Raw genomic sequence first — 26536 nt, 5'->3', positions numbered from 1 at the left:
ACAAATGTCAGGAAGAGCAACTTGTCTGACTTGACAATGTTGAAGTTGCTTTGTATGGTGCACAGCTATCGGCCTGTTCTTGTTGGAAGGTTGCTCTGCATAGCTCTGACCTACACAGACCAGTGTTTTATCTGGGTCAATGGCGATCTGGTTGCATTTTGCCTGCAAGTGTGTTTGGTCTGACGTGTAGTGGGAGCAGCTGCTGCAAGTTAGCTGTTGCAGCTAGATGGCGCTGAAGTAGGTCATGAGTTGAGTAATCCACATAGGGGCTGGTAGAGTGAGGGCCTGAACTCTGGAAATGGGCGCCTCGTATCCTCCATGTGGGGTAGCAAATGACCATCCCAACAGTGCCCAACCAGAGTTCTGTCGTGATGTTCAGAATGGCCTAGATTTAGTAGCATCGATGGGTTGTTTGTGGGGCGGGTGATTCTAGAGTCGTGCTCCATACATGTGAACACATGGATTGAGAGGGAGGGATCGATAACCATATCCTTTAACACCTTAATATAGACTCTATAAGATGCCTGCTGAGTGGAGTTTGTCCTTCAGGGCTAATTACTTCAGTGATGATGAGATGAATGGTGGTGATGGGTCATGGGCTGGGGGGGGGCAGGTTCAAGGTTTTACTGAGGAGTAATCTAATCATTGGTGCCCACAGGATTCCCTCTGTAGTAATTGACTGCAGCCATCGCTGGGAGGCTTTGCCTTTAGCACATGCCTATGAAGGAGGTTAAAGGCAATTACTGAACGGAAGCTGCTGCTGTGAAGGAGCGCTAATGTTATTAGACGAATGGAGCGCAGACAGTGGTGTGGTGGGATTGAACAAAGGGGTCTTTGGGCCACGCTCACTGTAAGAAAACACTTAATTGCATGGACTGGTGAGAGACCTTCAGTCGTTTGTTCATAAATGCTTGCAGAGTCGTACTCCAATTTGAATAAAGAAACTGCCAGTCAAAGTCCTGGTCATTGCTGGGTTCCTAATAGATGGGGTTCAGCCCTGTGCAGCGTGATTTGTTAAGTGTAACTTTATTTTTTAAACTGAGTCGACTAGTGCATGGATATTTCACCATTTTGACCTGGGACCTACATGTTCTAGTGAACCTGTTTACCAAAGCCTGTTTTTTTCAACTGACTGCTTCCAAAGATGGAGGTCTGAAGGCAGGGATGTCATTTAGGGGTCGCCAGAGGTCGCAACTGCGACCACTAAAAATAAAAAAATGTGTTTATAAAAAAGTTTTTATTTTTATTATTATTTCTTTTTGTAATGCAAGTTCCTGGGCTGTGGCCAGCACCATGTGGCTCTTTACTTATGGAGTGGCTGGCTTTCTTGTTCAGGTCCCTTTTTAAAAAAAAAAAAAAAAAATATTTAAAAAAAATGAAGAAAAATAAGAACAGGAGTGCCACAAGTCTACTTTCAGCACTGCCCCTCAATAAGAAAGAATAGGAATACCAAATAATGTGCCTTTCTGGAATTCTATACAATAATTCCTAGACTCTTTAAAGGTTTATTTCAGGCACACTTCAGGGGGTGAGTCACTGATTAAGACTGTTCTTAAACGCCTCAACTCAGCCTTTCATCCTTCTGAGGTCGTTAAATGAGTACAACACAGGTTGGGTGATACTGGGTGTATATTTTTTCTATATAAAGCACTTAAGCGTAAGTGCTATATAATAACACATCATTATCATTTGGTAGTGGACGTCTGCTTGCAATCACAGTAATTTGGTAATATGGGCCTATACACACTGATCTTAATGATACATGTGGCGATCCATTCTTGTATGAAATGTACATCACATTATAGTGATATCGTAACCATATTTTTTGTAGTTTACAATGCTATGTGATGCCACTTCCTGTTTTGTCAATGGGTGAAAGGTCGTGTTGCATCGCTTCCTGCGATATCACTTCCGGGTGGGGTCAAATGACATCGCTTGCTGTGATGTCATCAGGGGGTCAATGGTTGTGTGATGTCACTTCTGCTAGCCCTGGCATTTTGGTGAAATGACGTCCCTGTCTGAAAGGCACAGGGCGGCCATCTCTTTACCTTCACTGCCCTGAATTATTTTAATTTTAAGGCACGAGGCCTAATTAATTTTCGACCAGCCCCTTAAAATGTCCCTAATGGGGCCAAAATGTCAGGAAATGCATGTATGAATTGTGGTAACGTTGTTACCCCTTTTGTTAAGTACTTTCAAATCTAACTATGACCTGGGTTCCCCGAACCCCTGTCCCTGAGGGGTCTTGCACACCATAATTACTAATAACCTGAGACTCTGCCTCTTCTTCCAAATCTCACACTTGTTACTCACCTTCTGATACCCATGTAGGCGCACTGTATCCCTTTCCCCATGTACTTCATCTTTCCAGTGCAAGGCTCACCCTTTACTATTCTTTTTCTCCAAGCTCTGCCACAGTTGCTCTGTATCTGTTTCTTCTGGTCTAGTAAATGGAGAGGCGGAGCACAGAATGACATTACCTGGTTCCTCTCACCCTCCTAGCAGATCTGATACACTGACTCATCTCTTAATTCGTCAAAGTGCACAACACTATGCAGCCTGCCCAAATCGCCCACCCCTGCCAAGTTCCCCTGGACAATCCTCGCTTAATGCAAAGCCCCTGCCTGCTTTCCTTCTGCCTCTCCTCCATCCCCAACACGGTTTCTCAACTGTACAATCCAGACTGAAAAACACAGTGGAAAAAAAGTGCTACTGAAAATCACCATTACTTTGCCATTGTTCCCCACAGCATGCACCGCTCTGCAGCTGGTCCTTTTCTAATCGCACACAAGGGGGCTGGATCCTGGGAGTCTCTCTAGCGGCCTATATCCCGGGTTAGTCTCAACCAGAGTGCCTATCTCACCAACCTTTCACAGAACAGACATTTCCACTACATTTCAGCCTTTGTCCTGCCCTGGGGCAGTCCAGCGCCGAAATGCCAGGCAGTTCTCTTCTGAACAGAGTACCAACAGCAATCCTGTTTCTGTGAAAGGATGGCGATGGTGAAGACTCTGGTAAGACTGTAACCCGGCATATAGGCTGGTAGACAGACACTCCCAGGGCACCCCTTGTTTGTGCATATTAAGTAGCTTTGAGTTATCACCCTAAGTTACTAGGGTAATCCGGACGTGGACCCCTTGCTCACTGTTCTTAGGGAGGCACAGTTCCACCTCACTGACGAGGCCCAACCAGGCCAAAACACGTGTCTGGGGCTGCTGTTGGTACTCTTGTTCAGAAGAGAATTTCCTGGCATTTCAGTGCTGGACTGCCCCAGGGGAGGACAAAGACTGATATGTTGTGGAAATGTCTCTTCTGTGAAAGGATGGTGAGCTAAAGACTCTAAGAGACTAACTCGGGATATAGGCTGGTAGAGAGACACTCCCAGGACACCCCTTGTTTATCCTTTTCTAATCACCTACAGTTATCACCCCTTAAGGGACATGCCAAACGCACTAGCCACCGCCCCTCCCCCCTTCCCCAAACCAAAGAGCGCTGTGCTTGCAGCAATAGCATGTTTAAATGCAGAAGACAAACGCTGACGACTGCAAATGCCACGCACGTTGGTGTGTGGTGGTTTGCGAATGAGCTTTGTCCCGAGCAGGCACTCCAGATAAATCGAAGCAAAGGTTTCTCTGCAAGATAGCTCAGTGAGTTGTGACACCAGTGCATTACCTGTAGAAAACAGGTTGGGACCCCAGTGCCTTTCTCCCACTACCCAGGAATAGTGCGGTGGAGGCGGGGATTTTTAAGGAAGGAATGTCATACCCCATAGGTTCCCACCCACTGTGACCACTGAATGTCTGAAAATCTCAATCCATCTGCATGGTCCATGACGCGTGCATTCATCAACTACATTCTGGCAGTCGAAACTCTTAAATTCTGCTAAGGGCCAGCAGTTTATTCAGCCGTTTTGTTCTTTATAAAAAGTAAAAATAAACTACTTTTGGTGGCAAAATGTGTCCCCGATGTTACGGTGAGGTACATGCATGCTCCGGGAGATGCTCGTCCAGTACTTGCTCTTTATCTTTGCGTTCAGAAGGGGGAGTTGTCCTCCATTTAATTGAAACCCAGAACTACAGTTCCTAGAAAGCATTGAGAACCCCCTAGACTGGATGAGCATCTCCCGGATGTCAGGGGTCTTGTTGACATGCGCTTTGAGAACCGGTCCTGTTCCAAAGGTGAGCGCATTGCCCCTGAGCTATCGACCAAGCCTACGTGCATCCAGATTCACAGCACAGAGGTGCTGGCAGTAGGCGGCGGGAGCAGCCCTCACTGAGCAATGCAGAGTGTAATTGACTGGTTGGGGCTGTGCCATTCCAGTAAATTGCCATCTTTGCAAAACTCTGCCACAACCGAAATGGCGGTGGCCATCTTTTTTTGATTTTAAGTCAACCCCTCCCCCCCTCTTTTTCCCCTAGGGAAATTTTGAAAAAAAATAATAAACTGTTAATACCGCGGACAAACCCCCCAGAATGTCTATCACCCCGTTGTCGGGACGGGAAGGGGGGCGGGGCGTGGAGACATGGCTGGTGACTGCCTCAGGCTTGGTCTGGTGGGCAGTCACCGGCCAAGTCCACCCTCCGATGGCCCAATCCGCCCTCCGACGTGGGGGTGATTGCCATAATAGCAAACGCAATGAATTTAAATAATAAAAGTACTCCTGATGTTGGTTTTATATTTTCTTTTATCTAAGACACTGGTAAAATAGTTAAGCGCCTGCCTCCATCTCCCTGAAACCTCATCTTCTGTCACGTGTTCAGATGCCGAAAGCCCCGACTGAGACCTTCATCCTTCCATGGTCCTAAACCGCACTATTTTGTTGGGCACTAATACTTCTTATCAAGTGCCAAGATGCATTTCAATGTGTGGTGTGCGCTATACACTTGCTAAATCTTCGCATTGCGTACAAAGTTTTATATTTCTGTGCAGGCTTACCTTGGAAGCACAGAATCTGCCACATAACATAACCCTCTTGACAGTGACTTCCCATTGAAGGCCACATGGCAGCGCTGCCCATATCCGCATGCGAGTGTGTCATTTTCTGTCGAGCGGGCCTGCAAGTGATCTCACTTCTGCTGCTGCTGCTGCAGCAGCCAGCCCGGGCCTCCAGGAACGAGTTCCGCAGCCGCGGTGAGTCACGCTGACTCGTCTCTTGCAACCTTTATGAAATGTACAGTAAGGACATGGCGGCGGGTGCCGTCTGCCGCGTGCACCGGAGGTGAGTGGGGCTGCGGGGCATTCTGCGCGTCTCTGCGCACTGATGAGTCACGGCGCGCCTGAGACAAACTACAGGAGCCCCGGGGCACGCATTGCCATCGCTCTGCCCACACCCGTCCCGAGACACATGCTTGCAATTTCCCGGCTATTGCTACTCTAAGCCATGCTTCCTGCTGGGATAATTCTATATATTGCGCCAGCTTGTGTTTATTCCTACAGGGCGGGATGCTCTGGACTCTAAAATGTACCTTCGACTTCACGTGTGACCAAACATAGGTGGTGTTATTTGTCCAATCGATGGCCCTTATTTTATGCACCCCCCCAATACCTGGCACGGAAAGCTGCAATACCCAGCACGCATTCAAGCATGTGAACCGAGATCTGCACTGGGCATGCGAAACCCACTGGGCTATCCTATGTCTGGTAGCCTTTAGGTCACCCAATGTCATGTAAATACTGTGGCCTCTTTTGATGAAGTGTTTGTAATACATTGTCAGCATTATTTGGAAAATACTGCCCACGTGATTGAAAATGTGGCTCGGCTTCATGTTAAAAGAAAATGATTTAATATATATATTTTTTAAAGCAACATTTTTATATGTATCCATTATTATTGTTCCTCTGCTTGCTTATTCTTTGTCTCTTCATCATATGTGCACGGTTTCTTCCGGACCCATCCTTCACACATGATACAGCTGGATCCACGCAGGACCACCACAGCGAGACAGCCCATAAGGAACGGCAACAAACCCACCCACGGGGATACAGCTCAAACAGAATCCGAAGCACATGAACCAGGATACAGACCCCACTAACCCAACCCTCCATTTTCTGCATACTCCACCCACACGAAACTCGCACAACCATTTCTCTCCCAGCAATCCGCACGCACTTTACCACACTGCATCAACAACACATAGACGGAACCTAGAGCACACGAGGCCTCGCTCTATCCGATACTTGCACCAAAGCCCAGCACTCGGTGTATACCGAGCTGAAGATGCCAACAGCATAACAACCCTCCCGACTAACCCTACCCGCCCGCCTCCTGCTTAGAGATGCGCCAGATCGCCTGGGGACTAATTCTGTTGGTGACGGTGCGCTATATAAGCACCTCTAACATAACCGAACACATACTTGCGCGCACACTTGGGTAGGACCAGGCAGGGAATCGCAAAGACCCATGGAGGGTACACACCCTTTGTGCACCTTGCACTAAGCTCCAGGGTGTTGTCAAAGTTCAATGTTTGCCATTTACGTGGATTCCCGTTCCATATTGTGTGCATGAACCGTTCCATGGTGCGTTATCGTTTGATTTGTATTTTCTTGTCGCTGGATTTCTAGTGGGTGTACAGTTGCTTGCACCATTTCCACACCCCGCCCCCACCTGATGTCTGGGTGTCTGATAAGTAGCACTGATACTTGCACTACAGCATCAAGTTTTTGAAGATTAAAATCTGCGAAGGTTGTATTTGTATAGCATTTTGAGTCATTCAGGCACTGTTGAGTGCTTTATTTAGTGTGTAAATTGCCGTATGTGTTGCGCTGCTAGGCATTGTGCTTCATTTTGTGGTTCATATTTGTAGATTTTTTTTTTTTTAATGCTTGGTTTTCAGTTTGCAAAGCAGTGCATTAATAGTATCAGTTAAAAACTTAAAAAATAACTGATTAAAAGACCAAGTAATCAGTTGGCCGTTGTGCTTTCTGGAACACACCAGGGTCTGGTGGGGATGGGGGAGTGTCGAAGTTCTCTCTTGTGTCTTGTAGCTGCTAATGTTTTCGTATAATTTTTTTGTTTGTTTTTTTTTTGTTCAGTGAGTGGTTATGTTGTATTGCAGAATGCAAAGGCATGTCTGGGCAGAATCTGTGTTGTATTGCAGGGCGTTTGTTAAATGGAAAGCTTCTACTTACATAGTGTCTTGGCACAAGCAGGCGCCAGAGTTGCGAGGAGGAGAAAATGGCGTTTGGTTTGTGTGGTCCTGCGGGTGTCTTCCAGTTCCTTGACTTGTTAACCTGTCCTGTCCATCATCTCTAGGATGTCGTTGCCTTCTTTGATCATCCTCTTGGAGTATGTGTAGTCCTCTCCGAAGTGTGGCTTTGGCTGTGTATGTCGCGTGATATCTGTGTAAGGAAGACACAATCAAGATTTTTGGTAGACTGGTTTCTTGCAGGTGGCGCCCCCAAGCGATGGCCCACATTCCGAAGTCTTGCCACGATCCTTTTGTCTTTGTTTGAACAGTGTGAGCTCTGCCTGTATGAGCCAGGGAGGATCTATGCAGGGATATACCCATTCAGTTTACTGGTAGAATAGGGTTCACTGCCAAGGCATTTTACCAGGAGTAGATCTCCCACAGAGATGTCTTGCAACATTGCCCTGTGTGCTGTTAGGCACTGTGATAAGTCTTTGTTCTTAATAGCCTATGGTCTACTCGTCGTCCCAAGAATGTATGACCCTCGGCAGGTGTGTAACCTCTCTCAAAACACTTGTTCATGTTACCAGATCATATGTGATATATTTCGAGGCTATTTTTTGGGACCATTTTTGGTAATCCTCGATCTCCTGCGGGCCTTTCCCAGCACTATTATGCGTATTGTAATTTAGATAAAGGGGTCTGACTTTGGGATAAGGGTGACAAATAATGTGCAGAGTGTCTCAAGATTTCTTTAAAGAGGTTGTTAGTTGAGAGCAGAGTTGTGTTAAACGAATGTTCCTGTGAGCCATATTCTATGGTGCAGCTGTTATTGTCCGCTAGAGAATTTGGTATAGTTACTTTATTGCTAAAATGTAATCTTGCGGCATTCTTAAGTGCTGGTACTAGCTTTTGCTATTAATCGATGTAAAGGGCATCCTTTATAGGGCAACTAATTATGGGTGTGTGGTAAACCTCTTGGTGGGGGCAGCCTCGTCAGTTTAGGTTGGTGTGTGTTTGTATGTGTTAGATTTTAGGTTTGGGCACGGGTGAGGTGTTGTACTGGCATTGATTGGTAGTCGGTTTCCCATGGACAGCAGTGTCCTTGGTCTTGTTTGAAGGGGATCTTGGAAAGGATTGTCTTAGGAGTGCCCCTTGCGCCCTTACAGTTCCGACCACTGTTTTTATTCCTCTTCAGAATGTGGCTGTTGTCTGAAGGTGCCAGATCTGTGGTTATCTTTGTAGACGAGGAGCGATCTTCTGAAAGTATGCGGGACAATTGACCTCCCCTTGGCTTGAATACTATAGTTTTAACTGAGACTAACTGCTGTTTACCAAAACAGTCTATGTACATTTCACATGGTTTGAATCCCGATTATTGCGCATGTTTGATCAGATGTCGGGAGTTGCTTTGAACCTCTCCTCCTTGATCTGTTGAAGTACATGGAGATGTGGCTGTCATAGTTGTAGAGCTCTATTGGGCCTTCTCTTGGTTTCTGGAGTAGATGAGTTGGGCGCTGGTCCATGAATAATCGGTGGATTCCACACTTCCGGGATACCTGGTGCCGGAGTGCTTGAACCAATCTATGCTAAACGTTTGCATGCTTGGTCTGCCGCCAGATTGGAAGGTTTCATTTTTCTTAGCTTTTGAAGATTCGTGGGAATGTAGTTTATTTTTTTTTTAGTAGTAATTTGAAATGTCTGGTGGCATAGGTCTGGTGCTCTTCTGGAATATTCCAAATAGTTATATGGTTGGTTTCTTAACCCGTGTGTACAGATAATGATTTTATAGCGCTCAAAACTACTCTGTGGTTCCCCTCAAATGGGGTGGCACTCAGTTTTGTTAGCGTTCTTCCATCAATCCTTGTTCTGACTGGTCATTTATTTTCATAATGACCATACTTGGATTAAGGTACTTGGTAGCTCCTTTCACCTCCCAGGTTGCCAAATTAGTGCAACCAGGTCTAGGTGCACTAGTAAGGTCACGGTGTAGATTTTCCAGTAGTTTTTCCGGGTCTCCAAGTAGGCTTTGCATTAAATGTCTTGTGATGATAAAGGGATCTGGGAGCCTGGGCTGGGTGAAATAGTTCAGTGGTCTGAAGGGAATTGAGGATGTTGGTTTGGTTGTTCTGGATACATAAACTTGATGATCGTAACCAGTACACGTATCGTGATTAGAGTGGTATGGCCACATCATGGGTTGAATACCTATGTCTTTGCAAGCCACATACTAAGGTTATAGCCAGTGTGGGGCTATGTGGGTGGTGTCTTGATCATCCGGGAAAAGCATGATGAGTCCATGGTCTCCATTACTCTGAACTGTGTTTTGCTGGACTTGGCTGAAATCATTAATCCAAAGGATCTTTCCTTATTATTATTATTGGGAGACTAGGTGGAGATGGGGGATTTCCTTTAAGATGGAAGTGCTTTTATACTGTTTTCCTGTATACCTTTGTATGGACAAAGGAGCTGGAGACTTGTTGAAGTGCAGTGCCAATTTCTTTGAAGGGCAAGTGCTGGAGGTCAGATTTCTGCACATGTGGTATCAATCCTGCATGTGGATTGCTCCGTCTCCACTACCCCCTTTCCCTCTGTGCGTGTGGAAGGTGAGCCGGCTGTGTGTGTGTGTGTGTGTGTGTGATGGCAATCATGAGGTGACCTAGTGCCGCTTGCAATCAGTTTTATCGCCTCTCTTGGGTCTCGGCCCATATTGACCATCATGAAGTAGGATGAATTTTCCAGCTATTCCTGCGGTCCACCCATTACGTTCTGCTCTTATAAAATATGGTAGAATTGACCTTAGCCTGTAATGAAGGGCTCCGCGATTCTGTTATGTCACTTATGTCGGGGCACTTGCCTTGGTGAATGAAGCATTTCTGGGAGGTGGGGTGCCAGGGAATCCTTTAGCCACAAGGACAGGCTTGGTGCTGCTGGCTGGCTCCCTTTCATCATCCTCGGCTCACACACGGGCTTGATGGGCATGGTGGCCCTGGATTATTGGCGTTCTCCTTGGGTTTTCGATATAAAAAAAACGTGTTATGTTGGAATTATAGAGCCGCCCCCGGTTTTTGTTTTTGAGGCTTCTGGATTTGTGTTCACATAGATTCCTATGTTTGTTTTTATAAATTCATTGGTATAGAATAATATTCCCCGGCTTGCTCAGTCTAAAATATGCACTATCTGCTTTTGTCAGGCGTTTTATCTATCTCTTGATATGTTCTTCATGACTATAAATCATGCCACACTTTTCAGAGTAGTAACGACCACAAGATAGCTTGGTGTGTTGAGTACTTCGTGTGCAACTGGCAGCCTGTGTTGAGCTATTGCAGAGTAGACTGCCCTTCCTCCTTCCAATGTTGATAAATTGAGTACACCAACTAGAAGTGACAGGAATGGAGTAGGCGGCACTAGATGTCATTCTGATCTTCTAATTGTTGAATTTTACTACACCTCTCGTTTGGTCTTTTACACAAGTTGCAAGCTACTAGCCAGGCATATTGTCAGTCACTGCCTTGGTTTTCCAGACGCACACAACTCGCCGCTTCTTGCTTGTGTAAGAGTCCATTATCCCTCACCCACAGATCGAAATTGGGATGTGTTGAGTGGGAGCTAAAAAGCAGCTTCTGGGTATCCGGCAGGAATTGGCACAGGGCAACAAGGAGCTATTTTAGAGCGAATCGAAATGTCTAACTTCCGCATGAGATGCACACAATAAGTGTCTGTGTGTCTTCTACATGTGTTCAAATCCACCTTTATGTACATTCCCAAACCCAAAATGAGTGTCATAGTTATGCTTGCTTGGAAGGCTCTCCTGGTGATTGGATATCCAGACTCCTTCTAGGATAGACGCAGCATCTAAATGGATCCCACCACCTCCTGGCAGTTTCAGTCCCTGCTCGCCAATATCTAGTGGCTTATGCACGTTTTGAAGCTGGTTGTTCCATATTTTAGTCCTTTCCCTATAAAAGGCACAATCCTGTCAAGAGGGTGGTTACCACTCGCCAGTCTGTAGAGGAGAGCACATATATTGTGGCCTGAACTGCCTCCAGAGAGGATTTGTAGTGGGAAGGTTTTTTTTGTAAAATCCTCAAACAATTGTGCTGTTCGATCAATTTGAATCCATTTTCTACGATGGAAGTCCAAGGAAGGGAATGTGTTTGGGTCAGCAAAGGGCAGGGATCACTTTCAGATGGTGTTTAGTTGTCAATATATTCCGGAGCTGGATCACACATTTCTACATTGGCAAACGCTTTGAAAGTTTTGCTAAGGGTGGACAGGAAGGGTAAATGTACCTTCGGTGGGGTAGTTGTCTGTTAGTCCATAAGCTGTTCTTTTTTTTCCAGAATGTTTATAAATGATAGTACAGTGTCTCATGGGCCCTTGACACGATCAATCTTTGTGACCTGCGACCACCACCTCCGATTCGGAGCCATTGAGCAACAAATTATCTGTATGCAAAATAACTGAACAGCATAGAAAATTCTGTCTTCTAGGGCAGGGCTATTTTTGTAATTTTTTTTTAGACAGCGTCTTGACTCAAAACGGACCGCTCCCGAAGGATTCAGACAACCACATATGCGTTTCACCCTCATTAGGGCCCATCCATGTGGTCTAGTCTAACAGCCTTGTGATTGGAGGTTTGGCGAATGTGTATTCAACATCACTGTTATGGTGGGTTGAAAAATGCATGGAAGAATTAAGAATTGATATATTTTCAGGAGCAATTTTGGCCTCCACAGTAGGCTTCGGTCTTTAGTACAGATTTCAGGAGGGACTGTGTAATCTGCAGATTGGTCGCCCTTTTCTGGAAAGTGCTCTGAGATTTTGCTTCTGTGGTTGAACTGATGGATGTGCACTGAATCTGTGGAGTGTGGTGGGATTGCTTCCTGGCAGACGAATGCAGAATTCCCTTGGCTGCCTGCCACCCAGAGAGTATGGACAGGGAAGAGGTTATCTGATCACGCTCCACTTACTTACTATTGCTCTGCATGACCTGCCACCCTTTATGCTTATCGGAAACAGTTATTTTGGCTCCTCCCTCTGTTCCTTTTGGTTGACGGTGATTTTTCCCCCTCATTGGCTTTCCTTGGATACTGATCTCAGAAAGTGGTAGACGGGTGATCCTTTCACATGATGGAATGAGAGAATCAACTGAAGAGGATTACTTTTTCTGTAACGAAAATTGGCAACAGGGTCCCTTTGTGTGCATCCAGAGTAATGGACGCAGAGTGAGGGGGTTGTGGAAGACCTGTTCGATGGTCTCGTGAACGAGAGGTGTGTTTTTCCAGTTTGTGACCACATACGTTGAAACCGAAGTTTAAGCCAGTGTTCTGGATTGGTTTGTGTCAGTCTATAGTTCATACATTTGTTGATGTATTCTGTCAGTACCGTACATTTCACCGAATCCCATTTCAGCTACACAGAAATCTTCGATTTTTCTCTCTTCTAATTAGCTGGGTAAGTAGGCATATTTTAAAACATAGATGGGGTGGGGTAAAGGAATAGGATGAGGTAGGAGGAAGTGGGGGGTCTCGCCCACATAATAAAAAAAATCAAAGAAAACAATTAGAGGTTTTCGCCTTGTTCGGTTAAGTGGATTCGGTGAAATCGCGGACATCCGTATGCTGTAACGTTCGTTGTACTCGCTTGACAGTCAAAAACTGGCATTGTACCTACCGACTGACGTGTGGCAGCCTAATGTGCAATGTACATTTTCTGTTACTTTTTTAAATGTCCACTGCATCAGAAATGTATTCCCCAAAAATCACTTTAAAAAGGCTCTCTTGATTGCTGAAACGAGCACCCCAGGAATAAAGCGCTATGCAACGGCAGTGTTGGATATAGGATACATTTGATTTTACTGAGCTGGTCAGAAGCCATGTCTGTTATGGATTTGCCCGTATTCCAGGACGATGACCTCACCAACTCATTTACTGCCATCGTTTTGAATGGGGTCAGTGTACTGTGATGTATAGTTAAACAAACAGTCGCCGTTTTATAACTGGAAAATAGCATTTTGCCAGCACCACTCCAGTAATTTCCAGTGATTATGTAGCAGTTTGGCAAATGACCGTTTTAAGTTTATTTTTAAAATGGGCAGAAGTTAGTTTACGAGAAATCTGCTGTTTAAGGGGTATTCTTTGCATCCACCTATTTTCCCCTATTGCATTCATCAACAGGCTCCTAAATGTCCTTATATTGTAGTACATAACTCTAGCTATTAGTCGTAAACCTGGGTATTTTTGGTAACCCTTTTATTTTCGTGCATTGGAGAAACCATATATTTTTTTTAAATGTTTGGACACTGAATGCGGCTGTGTTCCCCAGTATAAGCCTGCGTTGTGAGCTGCCCGAACCCTGCGCCTCAAAACTGTTCTGTGCTTGGCCCCTGCGGCCCACAGGAGCCACATTCGCACGCATGTTCACCTGTTATCCAATTTTTTTTTTCTTTTCAAAGAGTAAACTTCTACTTACCAGAGGTATCTGCGAGGCCAGCCTACTTTGAAGTCTATTCCATTAGCTTCGCCAGTGCATAGCAGCTCTTTTTTTAATTCAACAGTTAGGAATACAATTTTGCTTTTTAAAATTGGGTGACGGGCTTGGGCAGCCGCGGGGTGGGGGTAATGGCGACTATTACCTTTCCTGGCGTGCTTAGCCTGGCGGTAATGGCACTGTCGAGGCACTCTTTAACTCCGGAATGCGGGCTGCTATCACCAGGGTCCGCTGGCCTAGGTGGGAAATATCGCCTCTGTGGTGAAGGGATAAAGACCCCACAATTTCTAGCAAATTCTAGTGAAATGCGTTTTGATTACTAAAACGAGTGTAATCCTCTTATTATGACTACAACGAAGAGGAGACTGGTTGTTACCCAAATGAGACCGACGCACAAGATTTAGTTGGCTTAGTCCAAAGAAGACACGCTTCCTGCCAGGATAAAAGCTAGGCTTCAACTGATCCAGGAATGCGAACGTGAATACGGAACATTGAAAGGATGCAGCCAACACTATCACATGACTTCACTAAACACAGGAAGATTTAACATCTTGAAAACATTGAGCGGAACGACAAACGATGGGACTGAAACGTGTGGCTGAAGAGGGACCCGAGGCGAAGACAAATCCAGACGGCCGCTGTTTGGCTGTGCAGTGTTGAGACCATACCATCTTGGTCACGAGATGTGTATGGGAATTCCCAGGCATGCACAGAGATATCCCACAGATGGCTATTCCCCCTGCAGCACAAAGTTGGGAGAGAAAACCGTTCAGTGGAAAGTAGGGTTACATAAAGTGTAACAAAGATTGAAGATGGTGGCACCAGATGTAAAAGTGCTATTTTACTTAGCCGCACGGTAACACCAGATCTGGAAGTAACTGTTCTACAGGCCGTTCTCCAATAGCATAGAATATTCAGTAGGTGGTCAGAATCTATCCCTGTAAACAATACATTGGAACAAGAATCAAATGGGCATGCTCCCACACACAACAGTCTGGAGAAAGCCTACTCTCCTTAAGTAAGCATGAAACTCTGCTCTTTATTTCAAGATTTTCCCCAGACAGATCTATATTGAAAAGCTGGCGTAATGTCCTCTGTGAGAAGCAAGATTGAACGCCAGCTATGTTGGGGCTCCCAAAGATTGACCCCATGAAACTACAAAAATGGATATATGGCAGGATTCTAGAAGCTGGCAGTCCCAGCAAACTCTGCATCATTGTAAACCATACCGCGATCGTGCCCTAATTTACGTAGTCTCTATATCGAATGTGTAGATTGCAGGAAACTGCTGACCTTCGCCTTCAACATTTTTTGTTATTGTCATAATACAAGAAGATAGATGGTGAAATCGCACCATTGGAAACTATATACTTGGTCAGTGGAGGACGCCCATAAACTCACTCTGCGCAGAATGGTTGGAGTTCGTGAGGCAAACTACGGGCCTATCATGTCGCGACGGCAAGGTCTATCGCAATATCTTTTTGTAGAAATCAGGCTTACTCTTTTCTTGAATAATCCAGGCTGTGCAAACCTAGATGGAGTGAATTCTATAACACTCAACAAGATACTGGGGCCGTGCCAAAATGGTAGCAATATCACATAAAATGACTGGTCTTGCGTTGCTACATTGTGGTCATCTGCTGTTAATGTTACTCCATACGAAGCGGTTTCTCTCTCATGACCACATTTGCAATATATTTTCCCTATGCTCCTTCACATGCTATTCTATATGGTCTCTGTGCTCTTGTTCTGCTACCGTTCGATCTAATTTGGATGCTACAGTATTGCACATGAGTGGTTTACCCGTTTTTTTTTAAATTTAATGAGATTCTTTTTTAATGAGCATTTGCAAAGTTATGGTAACACCTGTAAAGCGCACATTTTAGCAGTAAACTTAATGTCCCTCTATGATCTCCTGAATGCTAGATCGATTTCAAAGCTCGGTGTCTAGTTTTTTTTTTGGACTCTTATGTCATGTGACAGGCTAAAATTAGTTTGCCGCAGCAGACAGGGAAACATGGGAACCTGATTCTTCGTGCACAAACAGCGTGATGACTGGTTTGATAGTGTCCTTGGTGACCAAACCGACCACCCGGCAAACCCGCCCCTCCACCCCCTACCAATAGGCACCTACTCGCCGTGCTACTCTCATGCAATTTGAATAATTTCTTCCCAGCGGGCCTGTTATCACGATGTTCCATCCTAAATAAAATATTCATGTAATCGGATGAAGCACGGAAAGTACATTTTGGGGAGTATTGGAAAAATTGTTTACGCAGCCAATGGAAAAATAAGACTTACTTATTTATTTTTTTTAAAACCAATGTCTTTACTGTGTGTCCGGGTCAGCATTTGGAAATGTTTAGTAATTGGTTATTTGCCTGCCAATGTAAATATTGGCTGGCGATGTCATGCCCACTCGCCCATGTTAGTGGCACGAAGCCTTGCACACGGATTTCAGTTGGTTCGGCGCTCGCTCGTGGACTTACTTGGTTCACACAGTTCTTCCCTTAAAGGGACCATCACTCACAACATCCCTCCTTTACTATAACAAAAGGTTGCACAACAATTCAACTGTGACCACCTGCCACGTGTGACTATTGTTCGCACCCCAGACTCCAATACGTAGTCATTTAACCTTGTCGGCTTGGTGTGGGTGGGTGGTCCTCTTCGGATATCGCGGTACTCGATCCTCGTTCTTAGATATTCCTATTGTGTTCTTGGGAAACGTATGCTCTCTTGACATGGCGCTTTCTGGTGATCCTGATCATGGGGAAGGCATCATCTCTTCAGTCAGTTCACCTTGTAGGTCTGTGCCTTCACGAAGTATTTGACTGGTCATCCGCACTTCTTGCATCCTCCCCAATTTCCTATAGAGGCTGGAATTCATGGTCACACTTTTTGAGGAATTGCCATCTGGCAAGGTTGCACTGCCCTGTTTTATTTTTATGAATGCATAAAATGATGCAAGCAAATTGGTCTCCAAACGGGTAATCTGCGAACTAGATTCCACTTTTCAATTTATTGGTGATTTGGTTAAAAAAAACACACCATACAGATGAGCCATTCACAAACCAGGCATTATATATATATATATGCAAATTGTAAGCAAGTTGGGCGGTAGCCCTTAAATGCAGCAGTAACGCCATTACCGCTGCATTTAAGGGATGGCCCTATTATGGGCTGGGTGGAAAGTGTGGAGTTTTACCTCCAACTTTTTGCTAGAGGTAAAATTCCTGCTTTCTGCCTGTTTTGGGTGCTATTAGCGCAGTGCTCATTGAGCCGGCGCTAATAGCGCCATGAAAACCCCATTGAGTCCAATGGGGAATGGGCAATAACCGCCCAGCCGCTACTCGTGATCCGGCACTAATAGCGCCGGACCAAGTAGCGGTAGCGCTTATTTGCACAGGGGGCCTCCCAGCGCTATTAACGCCGGGATACCGCCAGACTCGTGTCAGTTCATTTTCCTAATATTAATTTTTGCTAGTAGCACCTGATCTAGTAAACTGCCACATTGAAGATGGACGTTTCTCCAGCAAATATCATAGCCCCAAATTGTTCAGTCTGTATATTTTCCGTGCTATGTATCCGTTTTTGCAACCTTTTCTTCCAAAACCGCACACGAGCTAAAAAAGATGACTAGTTTCCACCTCAGATTTGCATAGTCTTATTCTCTTATGACGTGGGACTTTTTGCCAGGACCCCAATCTGTCATTAGTAGGCAACTGATCCAAGCGGAATTGCATCAAAAATCTCTGTATCTTAGCATTTCTTGTATTAATAACATAAAGGACAATTTTATGGGTTCCTATGACACGAGCATCTACTACACATGTGCCTACTACACATAACATGTGGCCATCCGTGTACAAAAGCCAAGCCACCGCCTGCTGGCCAATTGACAGTGCAAAGCTGTTACAACTCTGCAGTGTATTGTCTAAATCTGATACAGACACGTTATATGAGACTGGAGTAAGGACACAACCTTGTTTCAAGCCGACATTTGTTGGAATAGGGCAGGTAAACTGACCTTCCTGGTTCAGTCTAGGGAGGGCACTAGCAGAACTCCTGGATTCAATGTAATATTTAAGGCCCCATCTCTCCAGTTTTCCCCACAATCTACGTCTGTCAATGGTGTCAAAAGCACCGGCAAAATCAACATAGCAAATAGACCGGGATTCATTTTTTCAGACTGTTTCGAAACAGAAGACTCCATAGGCTTGTCATTGTATTAACCCGTTTACAAAAGCCAGTTTGTTGGTTTTTGATATTATGTTAAGAATCCAGGCATTAATCGTCTCAAGTAAAAGATATGAGAAGATTTTTGAAAGCGTGTCCACCATGGCCAACAATCCTGTAATTTCCTGGGAGACTATGAGAGCCCTTATTGGTATTCAAATTGAAGTCTTCCAGGAAACTGAGACAACATCCTTCAAAACAATCTGTGAAAACAATATGATACTGGCCCATAGATCAGGCATCCATTTGACGGTAACATTAGCAAGCCCATGTGGGACAGGTGCCCGCAAGATTGAGTTTTTTGATTAGCATGCAAATGTCATCCACTGTAAATTGAAGACATCTATTGTCGTATCGCCTCCAATAGGCGTTTATCACAAAAATATAGACCCAGAACATGTTCATACCAGACCCCATCAATAAATTTGATTGATTTTGTGCTTCCCCACAAGGCTAATCCTATGCTGGTTATATATGCACCAAAAGGTGCGTGTATCCTGAGATCTCCGGGCCCCAAAGATGATTTGCCATTACATCGTAGCAGTTGAGCGGTTATGTCCGCTCAACCAATTTCTGTATGCTGTTTTTAGTTTAGTAAGATTCTGAATGTATTTACGTAACCAGTATATGGTTGACTTTTAAGCTCTTCCTTTCTTGTTCGCAAGAAGCGCATCATATATTTTCCAAAGGACCTGTTTAGGGTAATTGTATTTTTTCTGTTGCTTAGCTATTTGTAGATCTGTTCAATTTTGTTAAAACTCCGCTTGCTCAAATGAAATCAAGGGATCACGTCCCACAAACTCTTCAGATAAGATATCCTTGCACAGCTCAAAATCTTTCTTTCTCCTCATAAACCTGTTACCCTGACTCGTCCTAGAATAAGTACCTTGCACATACATGCATGCATACTATAAGAGATGCATATTCTAAGGGAAGCGATTCACAATGACATACAAAATGCATTATGGGAGACATCAACGTGAGCGTGCTGAGTTAAGCTGGTCAGGACTTCCCACTTCCTCCTGAATTTCAAGGGTTTTGTTGTGTTATATCTGTGCAACTTAACTCCACCGTAACAAAGGTTTTTTTCAGAATGTCAAGGGTTTTGTTATGTTACACCATCGTCTTTTTACAGACACAAACTTTCTTTCTTACAAGCCATGGCCGCCTTCGTCCATGTCCATTAGCGTTAGCACCAGCCTTTGGCCGTGGCCACTTCACATGTTGCCCCAATAGTTTTCTTCTGCTCCCACTACTCGGCCGTGGACACTCTACATGTTGCTTCACATCTGTTTCCTAAAATGGCCCACTAGCCTTAGCCGTGGCCACACCAATAGGTTTATTTTGGGCACCCTAGCCATGGCCTTTGCCCATGGCCCCTTCACATGTTGCCACAATAGATTGTGTTGGGAACCACTAGCCATGATCTTTGGCAATGTCACAGCGTTCAGCAGTGCCCACTTACCGCATTGCACCATTCAGTTCCATAAAGTATCCAAGTAGCCATATCCTCTGGCCACCCATTACCTCCTCCCCCCTGTCCCCTTCCACCTCACTGTTGCTGTAAAATTCCACTTTTTTTATTTTTTTGGTATTGATCTAATTTCTTTTCCTTTTTTGCATGTTTTTTAAAGTTTTTTTACTATCTGACTCGCGCCTCATCCGTTTGTAGCTCTTGCAATTGCGAGCTGCCATGTGGAATAGCTTGTTTTCTCGATCTCCTCCAGCACGGTCCTCTCCCCTGCCACTTCCTGATCTAGATCTACCTTCCTCTCGACTGCGGATACCATCTTTAAATATCCTGGTCACCCTTGAATCATCAAAACAACTAGTTTGCGTATTCAGCTTTGTGTTTCTCTCAATCTTGATCAACTCCTTCTTCCTCTTCATAGTCGCAATACTTACGTCTTTATGAGAGTTGGAGTCCATAGAATTTCTAAGATTTGTTAAGTGATATTGTTTAGAACTTTTACTTGGAAAAACATTAGAAATGGGAGATGTGTGTTGTGCATGAATGGTAGTTTGACTGGAATGATAGTATGCCATCAGATTTCTTGGTATAAATAGGTTTTTCTTCATAAGAAACTTGCTACATCTCTTCTAATGGAGTTATTACTTCCTCCCGGAAAGTCGCCCTCTTCCACATGATCCTCCCACATTTTACGACCCCCTGGGGTCAGGATCAGGTAGCGACTGCCGTCCCCTGGCCCAGTGGGAGGAGATGATCACTGAGGAATTAGTGATGACTCCATTTAATGCATCGCATCTACTACACATAACTTGTGGACGTACAACATGTGCTCTCACATGCACCTCTGACACATGCTACTACCACACATACTTTAAACACATGTGCTCCTATGAAACATGCACCTAATACACAAGCGTTTACTACATAACCTGTAGTCAAATGATAAGTGCTCGTACACAATTCTACTGCGCACGCTCCTGCCAAACACTATAGCAGCATGTGCCAGACACATGCTGCTATAACATACTCTCCTACACACACTCCTAGAATACAGGTTCCTATGACACGAGCACCTACTACACATGTACCTACTACACATAACATGTGGCCATACGACACGCGCTCCTACAACACATGCTGCATCCACACACACTGCTATTACTCTTATGAAACAGTTATCACACATGCTCTTGACACCTGCCCCTACAACACCTGAAACTACAACATGTATGACATAACGCACCATCTGAAGGTGCACAGTTTTATGGCACACAGTTTTATTGCGCACAATCTTGGAACACACGCGTTTACTTTACTCCTGCATTGGTTGTTTTGATAGTGCAACCATGATCTTGTGGCAACAGAATTGGGTGTTCTGGTATTCAGAACTTTTGAACCTTTTGGGATGCCCTCTGTGGATGCACAGGGGGGTCATTCACTTCATCTGCACAAGGTCCATCTGTGCCTTTATGCTTGGCTTTTCAAAGCCAGAGGTATCAATTGTGTGATCTGTCGGAAGAGGTTCTTGATGTTGTTTTTATCGAATTATAGGCCTTCCACTAAGGTGATTTTATTCAAGCAAATGGAAAATCGCTTTTCCTGTTGGATCAGTGCTAACATGCCTGTCAACCCTTTCACCAGAGCGGGTGAAAATAGTTTAAATGTTTTAGCGGGTCAGAGCACAGGTGTATGGAATGGTAAAAGCTGCTGAGTTGACATGTATGTGCTAATGAAATTGAGGCTTTGTTTAGCTTATGCTCCGGTTATGCCAAGTGGAACGTCCCATGTTCAGCTGCTCCCTTTACTGATTGGGTGCAGTTTTATGCCATATGCATGGGTTGATGTTCCTAATTCGTATCTTGTTGTGGTCACCTCAAGTCTTTGAATCAAACCCTAGAACCCCATAGTTTTGGCAGCTATGGACAGAGCTCCTTCTTTATTCTATGCATTTCTTGAAGAAATAACCTGATCTTGGAAGGTGGTGCATCGAGTAAAGCTCGTCACATTTTGGCGGGGTCTCACACCTGGATCGGCCCATCTCACTTAAACTTGCTTTTGCCAGGCAATGCCGAGGGCGCGCAGCCGGCGCCTCTCGCCAGGAGTCGTTTGTTGGAGCAAACTTTTCTCCATGTTCATACTTAATGCACTCGAGCAGATGCTGCATTGCCTGTGAATTCTAAATGAAACCCTTGCACTGAAGCCAAGGAGACCCGCATCCTCGTGACTGGCCCAAAGGTGTGCCGTGTCTAAGCCGTCCCCTGATGGAAGAAGTCCGCCTGCTTGCCGTCTGCTGCAGAAATGTCTCCAATTTTATTTTCATCTGAAAACTTGATTTAAGGAACATTTTATCTCCAAAGATGGATCCCTCTGCCATGCAGCTCTTTATGCTTCTTCAGGGGTTTTTGGGAGTACCCGGTTTTCCTATGTAAAGCGCATTGGATGGCAAACTCTAAACGTGCAAGTATTCTCTAGTAGGGTACTAGACCAGAGTTTTATTCTCGAGTAGGGTACTAGACCGGAGTTTTATTCTCTAGTAGGGTACTAGACCAGAGTTTTGCAGGTCGGTTTTCGTGTCTGTCGCTACATTTCACCAATCCGATTATCCCCCGTTAGCAGCGAGTGTTTGTTTGCCTCAAGTTCTATGTGTCCATGATGTTGTAAAGTGCTACTGACAATCGTTACAAATAATTTGCTCTCCCTTTTCAGGGCGAGGTATGGCTGAGAAGCTCGCTTTAAGAGTGAATGCCTTCCAGGGTTCGAATTTGATGGGAGATCTGAGCTATTTAGCTCCAGTGTGTGTATATAGCCTAAACGAGCCTGGTTAGCTGGACGCCAACCACTAGCAGGTGCTACTTATGACCCCTAAAGCCAGTTGGTGCCACATAAATATACCTGTGTGCCTGGGAATGTGTACAGCATGTGCATTGGGTAACCTCTATGTATTGGACACAGTTATACTTTTCCAGAGTAATTAAGATGTTGGGCCCCCTTTGTATCCTCTCCTCTTTCTGCAGCAGAGAGAAAGTGAGGGAAGTGGGATTCCAGAAAAAGAGGTGAAAGAAGAGATCAATGCGGCAGTAAAGAGACAGAACCCGGGATTGGCGCAGTGACTAACTATAATGTAGTGGCATCTTTCTGCAATGAGGGGCACTGAAAGAGAGATGGCAGCAAGACTGGACTGGACTGAAATGAAAATGATACTGCAATAGTTCCTACATGAGTCACTGTAAAGAAAACGTAGTGAGTGTCTGGTCTGTTGGTCTCAGTGAGCTACATAACCCTACCGCCCCACCCATGGCTACCGTGCTCACCTCTGCTTACTGACCCCCACAACCCTGCTTTCTCCTACCTTTGCTCACTTCTGGCCCACCACCCTTTCTCGCCCCTCAAATCACCATGGTTATTGTGAAACGTCCAAACTTTTCTGCAAGTTTTGTGTTTGCTGACTTGTAACATTAGCAGTAGACTTTGTGAAATGACTTGCGAACACCATAGTAAAGAAGTCTCGACTGTGTCTATTATTAATGTAACAAAATCAAGGGGCACCTGGCTCTTCCTGGACCCTTCCAGGTGCTGCAAGGTATGTGTAGAACAATTGGTCAGGGCGAACCCAGAGAGAAGCACAGGAGAGAAAAGGAGACTATCTATTGGGTCAATTGTACAATCATTGCTGTGTATTTGTACAAACGGGTGTAAATGACATGACCTACCATAAAGGTGCAGTGAGCCAAACCCATTCCTCATAAACGAAATGATAAAATGGAGTACATTTTCCAATCGTCTGTTAACTTTAAACATACAAAACCTTGTGTTTGTCATGGAGTTACAGTGCAAGAATACAAAATAAATGTGTCGGCAAACAACGTTCAGACGTGTTTATAATTACTGACAAGTAGAAGCCAAGTGTTTATTGCCTTCTTGCCTTTTAAATGTAAACTGCAATAAAGAACTGCACATGCCAAAATACTTGCCTTTGTGAGTGCTTTCCTTTATGTGAATAAGTAGTTGAAGAGCCACAATCCGTTGCCAAGATTGTGATTCTCTGACTTTACTGTGGTAAGGGGATAAGTGTAGGCTCTGCAGGCTTCGTTCCATTCTATACATTCCTTGGGTTACTCAGAAGGAAAGCACTGAATGTGAGCAACTTTATTGCAAAAGCGACTATTCCCCGACTTCTTCATACTCCTTATTGGATCCATTTCAGAAAAGACGGGGGTGGCGTGCAAAGGGAAATGTCATTGTACTAACAGTGCAAACTGCTGGAAAAAAGTAAAGTCATCATTTCTAATGATCACTTCCGGGATGCATTTTATTCATGAGAATGGCCAGGAAGTTGGCGAGCTGAAAAAGGCGCATGAATTCCAATGAGCAAGTAAACGTGAAAAACCTCTTGAGCCCATTAACCAGATAAAACCAGAAAAAAATCTGTTGCTGGAATTCAACTTCTGTTGTCTTTCCATCTCATCTGAATGGCAGCATGAATTGTTGACGTGGGATTGAGTATGGAGAGGGTGGGGACTTGGCCAAAGCACTGGAATAGATCCCAGAATGCCACTGTCCCCTCTTCTTTCTAAAGTATTCATTTATAGGCATCGCGTGTTAGGTGTTTTTTTTTTTTCATGAACTGCCTCACCTGTGAGCGGGTATGTAGTAAAAACTCATACGCCTGTTCCGATGTATGTGCTGGTCCAAGAGTCCTTTGGGAAGGATTGCAAACCTGCTTGAGGTCCACTTTGTCCAAGGGAGGCCACTGACCCCTTAGGCATTCTCTTGACTGAGCAAAGACGCCAATAGTCATTTTGCATTCGTTTGAATGGAGATCTTCTCTCTCCTCCCCCTACCCCTCCTGATTCGGCAACGGTTCGGGTAGGCTGGAAACCTAGCTAAGAGGTAAGTGGAATAGCCCATATTCGCTGCGCGCGATGCCTCTGTGAATGCCACATGTCGTGGCTAGCTATCTGTAGGCTACAGAAGGAAACGCGGAACCATCCTCCGGATTTCATCTCCCAGCAAGATGAATGCCAGCAAATGAATTCTCATTATAGGCACAACGGGTGTCCATGAAGCTCCCCCTTTGACTTGAGGTGTCCGACGTTTATTGCTTACTCCTTCCTCTGAAGCTGGCTGATAAGGAGCCTGTGTACTCTGAGCTGTGAAATAGTGTTAGGAAGTCTGCCATTGTGTTGATATTTACAGGCTATATAGTAATTATTGCCCCCGCCCCCTCCCCGCCCATCCGTTGTGGTAGGATTTCAACACAGACTCGAGACCTGCACAGAAGCTGCGGGTATGCAAATTGTGGTGGGTGTTCTGTTATTTAGAGAACCTTCTGTATGTCCTTTGTCTTTGAGGGTGCAACTCTTTGAAAGAATGTTGAGGGCACACTGTCCAATTTTTCTTCTCGATTTGCATGTTGGAGCCGACCGTTTTTACTGCTTTGTTAACCTGTCATATTAAAATGATGAGTTTATTAAGCCCCAGGATCAAATGAACTGAAAGGCCATGTTAGGCCCACAATTTGCAGAAATACCTTGTCATTTGAAGACACCCCCGGCAGAATGAAACGCAAGCCTCAAAACTCCAACACAGCCAATGTGCCGAGTGAATTCAAATGTATGTACTTCAGCAATTGATGCAGTGACCATGTGAAAAATGGAACCAGACGGCAGAAGGCAATTGAAAGGCACATTGGCACGTTGGTGACCGATGGACAAAAGGCAGCCTTTCAGTCGTAACTGGCGCACGTCAAAATATTGCGTGCATAGAAAATGTAAGAATAAAAAATATGCCTTGCATTTGAAATGCAAAGCCATGGAAGTACCTTTTTTAATTACATGGGAATGGGGCCTACTTTTCAACACTGGCAGCCTTGCTGACAAAAGAAAGATGCATCGACCATGTGGCCGCTCTACAGTTTGGAAGGAAAAGATCCATTTACCAGTGAAATTCCCTGGCACAAACCATTCAAATGTAGATCATAAAGTGAAAGTGGACATTGATGTCACGAGGAGAGATATTGAAAGGCTTCACGTGGAAAGTAAATGCAACAGATTGAAAAGCAAGTATTTCTATTATCGAGTGTAAAGACGCTTCCCAGAAAGTTAAAAACAGTGCCCTTGCCCATCACATGCTCTGCTCTATGAAAGCCAATTCCTTTGAAGTTTCAGGGCCAGATAGAAGAGCTGTACTCATGCATGACAGAGAAATGTATTGATGTGGCTGGATCAACAGAAAGGCAACCCTTCATGGGCTCAACTTTGTAAAAGCCCCATAATTCAAGAGATTTTGTGGACCAGCCCTGGGCTGACTGAGGAGGGTGTAAGGGAGTGGCCTGTAATCAAAATTGTCACATGATGCCAGAGAACCATCTGTCCAGGGAGATGAGATCTCTTCTGCATCTTCTAGCCCAGCCTCTGATTTCACAAGAGTGATTAATGGTTTTACACCAAGCCAAAATCAACCATGAAGCAGAGGCGCCTGGAGCACAGGTTTTAGGAGAAGTACAACCTAGTGGACAAAGGAACTGAAAAATATGCATATAATGCCAATGAGTGTATGTAGAATCATACTTTAGCGATTTTCTCAGGAACGATAAGTCATAGGAACACCATTCAAATGTAGTTTTAAAGCTTATCCCACGGCACAGATGTAGATGTAATTCTCATTAAAATTCTACTTTGGGAACCGAAGCTGAAACCTAAATATTTCTAGATTGCACAATAAGGTGGTAAAGTCGAAACTTGGGGAGACATTAGCTTAAGGATGTAAAAGTTGGTGATCCAGACTTTTATTTGTGTAAAATGCAAAAAAAAAAATAATGCTGTTCGCACCTGCAATCTCCTGCTGAGACTGGAGTTAGTTCATGAAGTGTGGGATGATGCTCCCCCATATATAACACCCATGTGTGCTCTATGAAACCAACTAAGTCGCCTTCCTGCAGTAACAGCGCCACGATGCCCCCGGGCTGTTGGTGCACTTTATAAATAAAAATAAAAAAAATGGTATGTATGTATGTATATATATAATATATTCTAACAAACCAATTTAGCTAATTATAGTGCTCTGCCTCTAACATGGCTGGTGCTAGGGAAACAAATAATAGCGAAATTCGGAATCTTTTCAAAAACACATGCCTGCATGAGGTTGTAACACTTCAAAAAAAACACCATTACAGCATGTAGGAGAACCCCAGCACACAAGACCATGC

The 26536-nt window shown here is 44.6% G+C and overlaps 1 protein-coding gene across 2 annotated transcripts in view; it reads left to right on the top strand.

Moving 5' to 3' along the window:
- The window catches only part of SPSB4 (splA/ryanodine receptor domain and SOCS box containing 4), a 268730-nt gene that overhangs the window by 33434 nt on the left and 208760 nt on the right, over positions 1–26536 (top strand). The window contains exon 1 of one of the 2 annotated variants that reach the window (XM_069617776.1): positions 5133–5218. The exons of the other annotated variant lie outside the window; for it this stretch is intronic. The gene's annotated coding sequence lies outside the window, so the exon portion shown is untranslated. Of the gene's footprint in view, positions 1–5132; positions 5219–26536 lie in introns of those variants that run through there. 2 annotated transcript variants of the gene reach the window in all.

The sequence above is a fragment of the Ambystoma mexicanum genome, chromosome 10 (assembly GCF_040938575.1).
Source record: "Ambystoma mexicanum isolate Mex_15411 chromosome 10, UKY_AmexF1_1, whole genome shotgun sequence".
Taxonomy (NCBI): Eukaryota; Metazoa; Chordata; class Amphibia; order Caudata; family Ambystomatidae; genus Ambystoma; species Ambystoma mexicanum.
The sequence above is the reverse complement of the archived record's forward strand: the minus strand, read 5'-3'. Positions and strand labels throughout refer to the sequence as shown.